The sequence below is a fragment of the Triticum aestivum genome, chromosome 2B (genome assembly GCF_018294505.1).
Source record: "Triticum aestivum cultivar Chinese Spring chromosome 2B, IWGSC CS RefSeq v2.1, whole genome shotgun sequence".
NCBI classification, from domain to species: domain Eukaryota; kingdom Viridiplantae; phylum Streptophyta; class Magnoliopsida; order Poales; family Poaceae; genus Triticum; species Triticum aestivum.
In genome coordinates this window covers 19122423-19134567 of record NC_057798.1, presented here as the reverse complement: position 1 = coordinate 19134567, position 12145 = coordinate 19122423, and the positions used below count along the sequence as shown (strand labels likewise).

Genomic DNA, 12145 nt, shown 5'->3' with positions numbered 1-12145 from the left:
TGCTTTGACCCAATCCTGGAAATGGACAAGGTACTTGAGTTTGTTTCTCCTAGTCATTCCGAAATAGAATGACTTGACGGACCACAAGAGTAATAGGCATCGATGGACGAATGCACGCATTCTCTTGACTATCAATTGATAGATGAGGGTCAGAAGACGACTAAGGGGGGCAACTCAAAAGAACATACGATTTTCTGAGTTGTGGATGCATGGATTAGAATGTCGAACGAGTTCGACATATTTCTTCCGGACAATCCATGCGGAAAGGTAGAACTGGCAGAGTCACAACATAGAATCGAGAACTCATCAAGAGCTCTGGTTGTGATCTTTTGGTTCAAAGAACTTCTGCCATAAACGGTTCATAGTATTTGGAAGAAGGAAATACCACGAATCTCGAGGACTATCACAAAGGTTACTAATAACCTAAAGGAACTAGCAACACTATCAACATGAGGTAAGTGGAGTGAATCTTGGGTCAAGAACCCAGGAGTAGAATACCTACTCCTAAGTAGCATCACGAGATGCTTTCGAGAATGATGGCCAGAATCTTCACACTGGGAACACTAAACATGGCTAAATTACTAGGTGACTCCCTAAAACACCTAGGGTCATAATAATAACTCCAACATATATGTCGAGGTAAAAGATTACCTCAACTCGGCAATTAGTGTGATTAACCTGGCCCAAAGGAACATCAAAACCAGAGGGAAAGGATTTGCAAGTGCATCAGATTGTTTAGAAACCTGGGATGACTCGGACAGCATAACGACTATAAATGCTCAAAAAGTTTGGAGACACACTACAAAAATGGTGGCATAGCCACTCGGAAGCACAATATCAAGGTATCGAGACCAACCGTGAACATACAGAAGTAGTAAAAGCTGAACTGAGATTTGAAACTATCAATTCTATAAGCCTATGGATTAGTAACACGTCATCCTGATAGATAGATGAGAAGCCTAGTTCTTAACCCCCGTAGAAAAGAAGAGGATGACTCAGATCAGAAGGGCATAAGGGATAAGGAGTAAAAGGAGCCTTACATTTCCATCCCACAATCAATTCCCCTACATATAACTAAAGCATTTCTAGACTCAACTTCGACCAGTTTGGCTTGGTAATCCTACAGGCAGTCAAGCTCTGATACCAAAGCTGTCAAGACCCCGACTCAATGCCACATCGATCTAGCATGTAACACCTCATATCACTTTGCGGCCTCACGCACGGTATCCCCACGGGTGTTGCCTTACCTTTGCCCGGGACCGTTTGCGCCTTCTGGCGCACATATATGATAGTGTCGCTAGCATCCATATGATAAGGAGCCCGGGCTGACATGGCTAGTCGTAAACCCAAAGTGGCACAAACTTACAGGGACAGGCATCCATGACCCAGCATCGAACGTGTCGGTCATCAGCGAGTGAATCCAGGCTGTAGCACTGGGCTAACAGGACTCCGGCGAACCGGGCTGTAGCGGGCTAACAGGACTCCGGTATTCATCGCGTGACATTTCCCCGAAGGGACAGACACAGGAACGAAGAAGGACACATGCCAGCCAGCCTAAGTGTTTCGGAGCAGTAGCAAGCTACCATGGCTCGGTGGAAACACTAGGAGACATTTCCCGGTAAGAGGGGCTACTAAGGATAAACAACTAGATAGTCAGATCCCACACATACCAAGCATTTCAAAAACATACACACAATATGCTCGATATGTGCAAATACAACATGGCATCACAACATGACTCTACGACTCAAGTATTTATTCAATAGGCTCCGAGGAGAGAGATATTACAAACATGGGTCTCATGACCCAACATTTAGAGCATACAAGTCAAAGCACATGCGGAAGCTTAACATGTCTGAGTACAGACAACTACAAATGAAAAAGGCTGAGAAGCCTGACTATCTACTAGATCCTGCCGAGGGCACAAGATCGTAGCTGAGGTAACAAGCTAAACGTCGAAGTCCAAGCAGAACTACTAGCGAGACTGAAGTCTCTCTGCAAAAACATAAAATAGGCAAACGTGAGTACAAATGTACCCAGCAAGACTTACATCAGATCTAGCTACATATGCATCATTACCAACAAAGGGATGGTGGGGTTTAACTGCAGCAAGCCAGCTTTGACTCGGTGGCTATCCTAAACTACGACTGCAAGTAACTCTTTTGAGGTGGCGCACACGAGTCCACATATTCACCATATCAATACTCCACTATGGATCCGCTCCCGTCTCCCTACGAGAACGCCATCCATAGCACTCACGCTTATCTTGCGTATTTTAGAGTATCCACTTTCACTTGTCTATGAACTATGCAAGGGGTCCAAGTTTCCATATCCGAGGAATCCGGCTATTCGAATAGATAATGATAACCCTGCAGGGGTGTACTTCTTCACACACGCTCTCGCCACTTATCCTCCTGTACACGTCATGTACCTCAGCAACCTTCAAGCGGAAGTCGGGCGAGGGAGTCGGCCACGACCTGACTAACCACACAAGTCTCTCGTCCAGGTTTATCGCCTATTCGGGTTCCATCCGCAAGGAGATCCGGCCGGGGTGTCGCTCATGGCCCCAAACGATGTGAGCAGGGTTCCCAAGCCCATCATCCGGGTGCCACTTAGTACACCGTGCCACTGTGCCTAGTATGTCCCAAGCCCACCTGTACCGGGTGCCACTTGGTAGACTACTAACACTACCTACAAACACCAGAAACTAGTTGCAACTCCTGGACAGAGATCAAGTTGATTAATAAGCCGAGAGGGGTCGAGTTACCGGAACCCAATGTGTGGTAGTAACTGTTCATGGATCACAAACACAGAACTCAGTTCCTGAGGACGGCTGCAATGAGACAACCCACCATGTACTCCTACACGGCCTCTCACCGCTACCTTTACCAAATCGTATTCACACACTTAGCTCTCAACAGTAGGACATGTTTACACACCTCCGATTCATTCCCGATGAATCAGACCTGACACAACTCTAAGCAATAGCAGGCATGACAAACAAGCATGAATGAGTAGGCACATCAGGGCTCAAACAACTCCTACTCATGCTAGTGGGTTTCATCTATTTACTGTGGCAATGACAGGTCATGCAGAGGATAAAGGGGTTCAGCTACAGTAGGATTATATCGGAATAAACAAGGGGGTTTTGCTTGCCTGGCAATTCTGAAGATAATATAGTTTCTTCATCAGTGTCATCGAACTCATTGTCGAAACCAAGCCTATCGAGAGGGGACAAATACCGGCAACACAGAGAAAACACAATCAATGCAATGCAACAATATGATGCATCAATGTGACATGGCAATATGCTGTGGTTTGAGCTAATGCAGCTAGCAACAGGTTAAATGAAGTTGGTTTGAACCCTAGGTTCAAATTCAAACTCCATATGTGGATATTCAAATGCCATTATTTGTTTTGCCTAGTTCAGCAACTATAAGTTGTTCTAACATGCATGAAAACAGTACAGATGGATAGATTGGAGTTTTCTGATCATTTTTCATATATAATTTATCTCATTCTGAGCTACGGTTGAATTTATATGATTTTTAGAAGTTTATACTATTTTCTGGAATTTCCTGTATAAAAATAAATCCAGAAAATATTTATTGCAGCATGGCGTCATGCTGACCTCAGCAGAGTCAACAGGGCTGGCCAGGTCAAACTGACCAGTGGGTCCCGTGTGTCAGTGTCTGGACTAACTAACCTAATTAAAATTAACTCTAACTAACTTGGTTAGCCGGGCGGGGCCCACATGTCAGTGATAGGTGGGGTTGTTAGTGCCTAAACTAATTAGGCCACGTCAGCTGGCCGGAGATTAGCCGGCGACGACCACAGCCGACGGTGGGGGTTCGCCGGAGTTGCGCCAGAGGCGACGGATGTACGCGCCGAGGGAAGTAGAAAGTAGCCCGTGCCCGCGTGCATCCAGAGAAAGCAATGGGAGGGCGCGGGGTGGCCGGAGTTCGCCGGAAGCGAGCTCGTGGCGGTGGCCGGAGTTCGGGCATCAGCGGGTTAGGTGCTACAGTGCGTCTCAGATCGAGCTGGTGTGGTCTGCGGCCTCCTAGGAAGGCACTGAGCACGCCTATGTTCTCAGGTGTGACGTGTGGTTGCTCTAGCCACGGTGGTGAAGATGGCCGGCGGCGGGAGCTCTCAGGCGCATTGGCTATCGGGGGTCAGAGGAGGGTATTGACGACGGGATTAGGGGGGAAGCGACTGGGGGCTCACAGCGATGACGAGGGGACGCTCGGCGAGGTCGGGGACAGTACGAAGCCGACGAATTTGACAGAGATGGCCGGCGGTCCTGAGGTTGAAGAAGGCATCGTTGGCGGTGTTGCGGTGAAACCCGGATTGCGTGGCTCGTCGAGGAGATGCTTCGAGCCCTTGCGGGGCTATTGGTCACGGTGGTTGGGCTAGGGGATGGCCGTGGCTGCGGCGGTGCTCGTCGGCGTGCAGCGGGGTGTTCGGGCGCGCTGCAGAGAGAGAGCAGAGGCGGGGAAAGGGCGAGGGAGTGGGAGAGAGGGACCGGGGTGGCGCGTGGCGTCGTCCAGACGCGTCGGGGAGGCCAGCAGGGAGGCAGGAGGTGGAAGCAGGACATGGAGCTCGGTTGCGCGCGCGTCGACACAGCGTCGTCCTCCTGGCATAAGCTAGGAGACGACTGGCAGGGTAGGTCGGTGGGCTGGGGCAACTGGGCCGGCCAGGGGGGCTTTGGTGGGTGAGGCCAGGTGAGTTTCTCCTTACTCTATTTTGTTTCTGTTTTCTATTTCTGACATTTGTTTTAATTTGGTTTTTGAACCAAACTAGTTTTGTTGCTTCTGATAAATTTTGCAGGGACTAAAAGGACTATTCCAAAGCCCCTCAACAAAATCAGAATTATTGAAGCAATAAAGTATTTATAGTATTTATTAGCTCCAATTCAAAATACAATATGTGTTAATTCAACAATCCAAAATGTCATGCAAAAATGTGCATCACCTCTGGTTGCTATTTCCAGCATTTTCCAAAAATGATGAACATTTTTGAAGGCCATTTGGGTTCACTGAAAAATATTTTAGTTGAACCTGGTGGATTCCTTTTTATGCTAGGGTTTGAACATTCCCCATTTCAAGTTCATTTCAAAAGTTAAACATGATGCACACATGAAGGGCTAGCCTACTGCATACCAGGACTAGGGATGTGACACTATGCCTCAGACAGACTCCTCACTCGCCATGGCCCAGGCGACAGATAATCCAAAGTCCGACAAATGCGGGACCTAGCTTGCGTCGAGGGCCCCCTGAGCTTGTGGGACCGACGGAGCTCCGTTTGACCTAATTCCATCTTCATAAATTCTCATAAATCTCGAAACCAACAGAGGGTGACTAAAAATATATTTTTCGCCGTCGCAAAGTTTTGTTCTTCAGCGATCCCATATGTAGGCTTTTAACGATACTGTGCCGGAGGGGGAATCAATCACGGAGGGCTTTTACATCAACCTTGTTGCCTTTCAATGATGTGTGAGTAGATCACCACAGATCTACGGGTCCATATGTGTTAGCTAGATGACTTCTTCTCTCTCTTTGATCCTCAATACAAAGTTCTCCATGATCTATATGAAGTTCTATCCGATGTAATCTTCTTTTGTGGTGTGTTTGTTGGGATTCCGATGAATTGTGGGTTTATGATCAGATTATTCAGTGATATTATTTGAGTATTTATTGTACTTTATTATGCATGATTGTTATAACTTTATATTTCTCTCCAATCTATCTGTTTGGTTTAGCCAACTAGATTGATTTATCTTCAGTGGGCTTTGAAATGGGTTCAATCTTATGGTGTCCTCACCTGGTCACAGTACAGGTAGCAAGACACGTATTTGTATTATTGCCATTAAGGGTAAACAACGGGGTGGATGCATGCTGGATAACGGTCGATTGGTCAAGTAATAGTAGTAGATGCACAATCGTTTCGGTCTACTTGTCACGGATGCAATGCCTATGTACATTATCATTGCCATGAATAACATCATAACTATGCATTTTTCTATTAGTTGCCTAACAGTAGTTTGTTTACCCACTGTATGCTATGTTTCAAGAGAGAAGCCAGTAGTGAACACTATGGCCCCCAGCTCTATTTTATTATATTAGAAGACGAAAAATATCTTCTTACAACACAAGTAACGAGTTCAAGGGGATTAACAACCCTATTGCTCACGTTAGATGCAAGTATTTGCTCTTGTGTTTGCATGTGTTGTTCATTAGGCTTGGTGTGATTCTCCTATTGCTTCGATAACATTAGTTCTCACTAAGGTAAATACTTACTATATCGCTTCACCCTTCCTCTTAAAAAAAAACTCAACGCAGCTCATAAGTAGCACACCACTATCTTTCAAACGGTGAGTACAGATGGGCCATCGGAGTTGTGACATGTTCAAAAAAAAGTAGCGCCATCACTAACCCTGTAAAGCTGACGGACCAAATATGACAACGCCACGAGTATTTGAAAAAAATAGTACTAGCGTTGTTTGAAAATTACGCGCCACCAACTAAAGTTGTAACTAGCTGTTTTTCCACCAGTGTATAGGGTGATCCCTTCCCGAAAGTGCTCTTTTGATCCCGAGCTCATATGCTCCTGCATGAACAGTAAATTAAAAAAAACAATAGAACAATTTAAAAAATCTGAACTTTTTTTTGTGACAAACATTGATAAACGTTCTAGCTGCGAGCAAAATTTCAGATCGAAATGACATTCGTGGAGGTCTGGGCAAAAATAACAAAATCGATACTCCAAAATGCTTCCAACAATAGTCTTTTTGAACCATTGATTTCTTTTTGCCCAGACCTCCATGAATGCCATTTCAATCTGAAATTATGCATGGAGCTAGAAAATTTATAAATGTTCATCACACACAAAAAGTTCAGTTTTTTTTATTCTTTAATATCCTTTTGGGATTTTACTGTTCATGCAGGAGCATATAAGCTCGGGTTCAAATACCCTATGTCCAATCCCTTCAACGTCTAGAAGGCGAGACTCTGAGCATCTCAAAAGAGGAGTGCTCCATCGTGCTTTTCTTTGTTGAAACAAGTTCATATAAAACATTCCATTGGAGTGGCCAGTTAATCGGCATGGAGGAGGCTGCAATGGACGCGTCCTCTCGTTCTCGGTCTTGGCGTCGGTCTAATGGGGAGAAACGTACTCCTTCATATGATACTTTTTCTGTCCCAAAATAAATGACTGAACTTTGTATTAACTTTAGGACAAGGGGGGTAGATGATAATGCACATGTTATGATTACGGATATTTAACTAGTGCATTATTTGTAAAAAAAAGTGTCATCGTTGATCCTTAAAACAGATTGAGATGTACTCCTATTTAATGTGAGCACTCCAAAAAGTGGGCAGAAAGAATACTACTTATGTTACCATCATACACAAGTAACATGGTTGATTGATGCACTAATGACAAGTGTTAGGTGTGAGTGGCCATGCCAGTGTTATATCACACTCGCAAACCTAGTCATCTTGCATGATCATTCATTCATAGGGGGTGCACTAGTTTGCTACCTTTTAGGGTTAGGCCGATTAGACTGAATACATCGACTTGGTGCCCCAAAATATTGTCACATAAGACAAAAATAGGTGTTGTGTTATACTAACAAGCTGCTCCGGGTGAGGTTATCGCGCGTTCATTAAGCTCGCGAGCTACGAGTTTTGGTCCAGCCCTAGCCGAGACCTATAGCCGGTGGAAGCTTCTCCTGCACGAGCCGACTCTTCGGGTGACTAGGGTTTCCGCTGGTCTGCCACCGGCCTCCTCTTTGACACCCGGTAGGGTGGCTGGCGTTTTGGTTTCCCAGGTTGGCATCTTGTGGTGTGTCCCTGGTCTCTCTCCCCACGACGTGACTGATTGCTGATGAAGTTCACACGTAGATGGATCAGTTTCTCTTTTTTGTTTTCTTTGATCGGATCAGCTGTTTGTCCATGTGAGTTTGAGGTTTTGAAACTGTTCAATTAACCCCAACAGAGGGTGCTCCGTCTCCAGAATTTGTTGTTCCCTAGCAAGAAAAATCTAGGGTTCTCTGTCCTCCGATGGCTCCGCTGACCAAGATTTCTTTTGGTCAATGAAACTACTAAGTTGCAATTGCCGCGGTTTGCAGCAAGCCGCCACAATCAAGGCTCTTGAAGATGTTATTTCGAGTAGAAGCCCTGACACCATCTTTCTGTCGGAAAGAATGGCCGGCAGAGTGTCTTAGGAGAAGAATGAAAATGGATAATAAAGAGGTGGTCCGCAGTGATAGGAGGAGTGGTGGTTTGCTTCTACTTTGGAAAAAATTTCTGTGAATCACAAGTCTGATAATTTAATTGATGTGTTCATCAATACTGACCCGGAGTTTGTATGGACGTTCACAGGTATGTATGGGGAGCCACGCTGGAAATATAAGCACTTAACATGGCGTACAGTTTTGAAAAGGAAGGAGGAAGAGTTTGACTGGAACGATACATGAAAGCGTTTCGGGATGCCCTTGATCATAGAACGATTGGATAGAACTCTAGCAAACGATGCATGGCAGACAAATTTTTCTAGATGCTACACTTCATCACTTGGATTATTACAAGTCTGGGTGGCCATAGACCCATTCTTATGGCTATGGAAGAAGTGCCGGCCTAAGCAAATACTGGACAGTCTATGCTCTGGTTTGAAGCTCGCTGGCTCAAGGAGAAAAACTTTGCAGAAGTAGTCCAGGATGCATGGGATCGGACAGAGGCTTCAGGCCAAAATACATTGCTTGCAGATAGACAGCACTGATACATAAACATTTGCATGCCTGGGACAATTCAGTGCTGAAAATAACAAAGAAGAAATTGCAGGGTACTCAAACGGAGCTTGAAGAAATGTCAAGGCAAGATTTAATGGAAGCAAACATAGCTAGGCAGAAGGTACTTGCGGCAGAAAATGAGAAGTTGCTTGAAATGGTGAAATGTTCTAGGCACAACAGCCCAACATAGTCGACTAAACTGGCTGCAAATTGGAGACCACAACACGGCTTACTTTCAGAACTTTGCTTCAGCAAGAAGAATCAGAAAACCGCATAAAGAAACAAAGAAACTCTCACGGAGCTTGGCAGGAGGGCACAACCTATTTCTATCCGCTCATCTCTAAGTACTTCGCGGGCCTGTTTACTACTGAGATCACAGAGCCGGATCCATCTTTTATCTATCCGGTAGTTCCTCGGGTGACCGAGAACATGAATGATGAGCTCCGATCCTGAAACTAGACTCCGCCGACGAGGTGAAGAAGGCTCTGTTCTCCATTGGCGATACACAAGCCCCATGTACAGATGGGTTACATACCATTTCTTCAAAAAATGTTAGAATGTTTGTGGAGAGATCCTTACAACTAAAGTTCTGAGTGCGATATGATAAGTCAATCCCTGAAGATTGGAATGATGCTATTATAATTTTAATACCCAAGGTGGACACCCCAGAAAATATATCAAAGTACAAGCCAATCAATTTATGTAACGTCTTATGTAAAGTCATCTCCAAAATGATTGCTATGCGACTCAAGCGTATTTTGGATGATGTAATTGCTCCAGTACAAAGTGCTTTCGTTCCAAGGAGAATGATCGCGGATAATATACTAATTGCTTATGAGGGTATGCACACCATCAAAGAATTGAAAGAAGGGGAAAGTAGGCTATTGTGCAGTAAAGGTAGGTATGTACAAGGCTTTTGATCATGTGGAATCGCTTTTCCTTGAAAGAATTATGAGTAGGCTGGACTTTCATGAAACTGAACTATTGGTGGCTCGTGTCAAATCAGTAAAGAAGTAAGTCTGCTTTAATGATCAAGAAAGGGATATGTTTGTGCCAAGTAGGGGAATCCGGCAGGGGGACCCTCTTTCATCACAGCTGTTTCTTTTATGTGTAGAAGGTTTACCAAGTGCTCTCGCTCAAAAGGAGGAGGTTTGTGGCATAGAGGATGTTAGGATGTGCAGGAATGCACCATCAGTATCATGTCTACTTTTTGCTGATGATTCCCTTATACTCATGAAAGACCACATTATCAATGCAACCTCATTGAGACAAGTACTAGATGAATACTGTGCCAACTCGGGACATATGATTACTGAAGCAAAATGCAGTATTTTCTTCGGTCCAAATGTGGATATTGATGTAAAAGCTCAGGTTTGCACTGAACTTAATAGTTTCACTAAGGCCATCTCTGAAAAATATGTTGGGTTAGCATCAATGGTGGGGCTAGAAATAAGTGACAATTTTCTTTGTATTCTAGAGAGAATAATTGAAAGATTAAAGGGTTGGAAAGTGAAGCCTTTTTCTATGGGTGCAAACGAAATCTTGATAAAGGCAGTGATAAAATCAAATCCAGTGTTTTCCATGGCGGTTTTCCAGATCCCAACAAAACTTTGTAAGCAAATTAATGTTACAATGTCTGCATTCTGGTGGGGTGACTCTTCCATCGAAAAAGAATGCATCAGTTTTCTTGGTAGAGAATGTGCATTCCAAAGAAGATGGGAGGCATGGGGTTTCGGGACCTGCAGTCTTTTAACATGGCCGTGTTGTGTAAACAAACTTGGAGGCTCCTGAATAACCGGGACTCACTATGTGCTCAAGTATTGAGGGCTAAATATTTCGCCGATGGAAACTTGTTGAAAGCTGACCTAAGAAGGGCTCTTCTTCTTACATGGCAAATTATCTTTGCAGGTTTGCAAACTTTTAGGCATGGCCACATTTCTTATATATAGGCACGGCACTTTTCATTAAACTACCATGGCAGAATTATATATATATATATATATATATATATATATATATATATATATATATTCTGCTAATATTAGCAGAATAACTATTCTGCACACCACTTCGGCACTGCACGCTCAACAGAAGCGCACTGCACCTTTTTGACGACGAGCACTGCAATAGGGAGTAGTGAACTTCGTGTCGAAAAAAATTGCACGCGGTGTTTTTTCGGTACTGTTTTCGCTCTAATTTTTTAACCATTTATCGGAATGAGGCGTGTAGTATACCATTGAAAAGCTATGGATTAGGCGCAAATTCAAACACTTTTCGAGATTCCACACAGTTTAAGAGCAGTTTTGAAAATAGTGCGGCAGATGACGAGTGGCAGCGAGCGTTTTTCATGTTTTTTCTAAACCATTTGTTGGAATGAAGCAAATGATACGCCGTTGGATAGATATCGTCGAGGCGCATCTTTTTCATATATAAATCTTTCTCTAATTCATTACGGTTTAAGAGCAGTTTCAAATTTACTAAATCGCGGAATTTTGTTTTTCAAATTTTTTCAAATTTTCGGTACTGTTTTTGCTCTAGTTTTTGAACCGTTTGTCGAAACGAGGCGTGTAATACGTCGTTGGAAAGCTATGGACAAGGCGCAACTATCATATGTAGGAATGGTTTTGAGATTGCTTACAGTTTTAAGTTAATTTTGAAAATCATGCGGCGGAGGACGAGTGGCAGCGGCCGTTTTTTTTTGAAATTTTTACAAACCGGTTGTCAAAATGATTCAAATGATATGCCGTTGGAAAGATATCGACGAGACGCAACTTTTCATGTAGAACACACTCTCTAATTCCTTACAGTTTAAGAGCAGTTTTAAAATTAGCAAAAAGCGGAGACTCTATGTTTTCGTGACACCAAAATCGTCGTCGGACAGAAAAACGCACTTCTTCAACCTTAAAACCGCACTACAACAGACAGTCAAGTGAACTTCATGATTTCTTTTTGTCAAACATAAATTTTCTCGCACAAGTTTTTGTTGTCTATTTTTCAAGTTTTTTCCGAACGAGAGTGGACCACAACACTTCCGAAAGTGAACCGTAACACTACCAAAAGTGAACCTCATGAGTACTTGTTGTCTTTTTTATACTTATTAATTTTTTACGCGCGTTGACCAAGCGAGTGGACCTTTCATCAGACTGAAGAACGCACTGCTTCAAACGGAAACCGCACTGCAGCAGGCAGCCAAGTGAACTTCATGATTTCTTTTTGTCGGACATAAACTTTCTCGCAAAAGTTTTGGTTGTCTTTTTTCAACTTTTTTTTGAACGAGTGTGGACCGCAACACTCGCGAAAATGAACCGCAACACTACCAAAAGTGAACCTCATGAATTTTGTTGTCTTTTTTCATAC

At 43.8% G+C, this 12145-nt stretch overlaps 1 pseudogene; it reads left to right on the top strand.

The window, feature by feature from the left end:
• LOC123038784 (probable amidase At4g34880) overlaps positions 1-12145 on the top strand; it is a 62045-nt pseudogene that overhangs the window by 38060 nt on the left and 11840 nt on the right.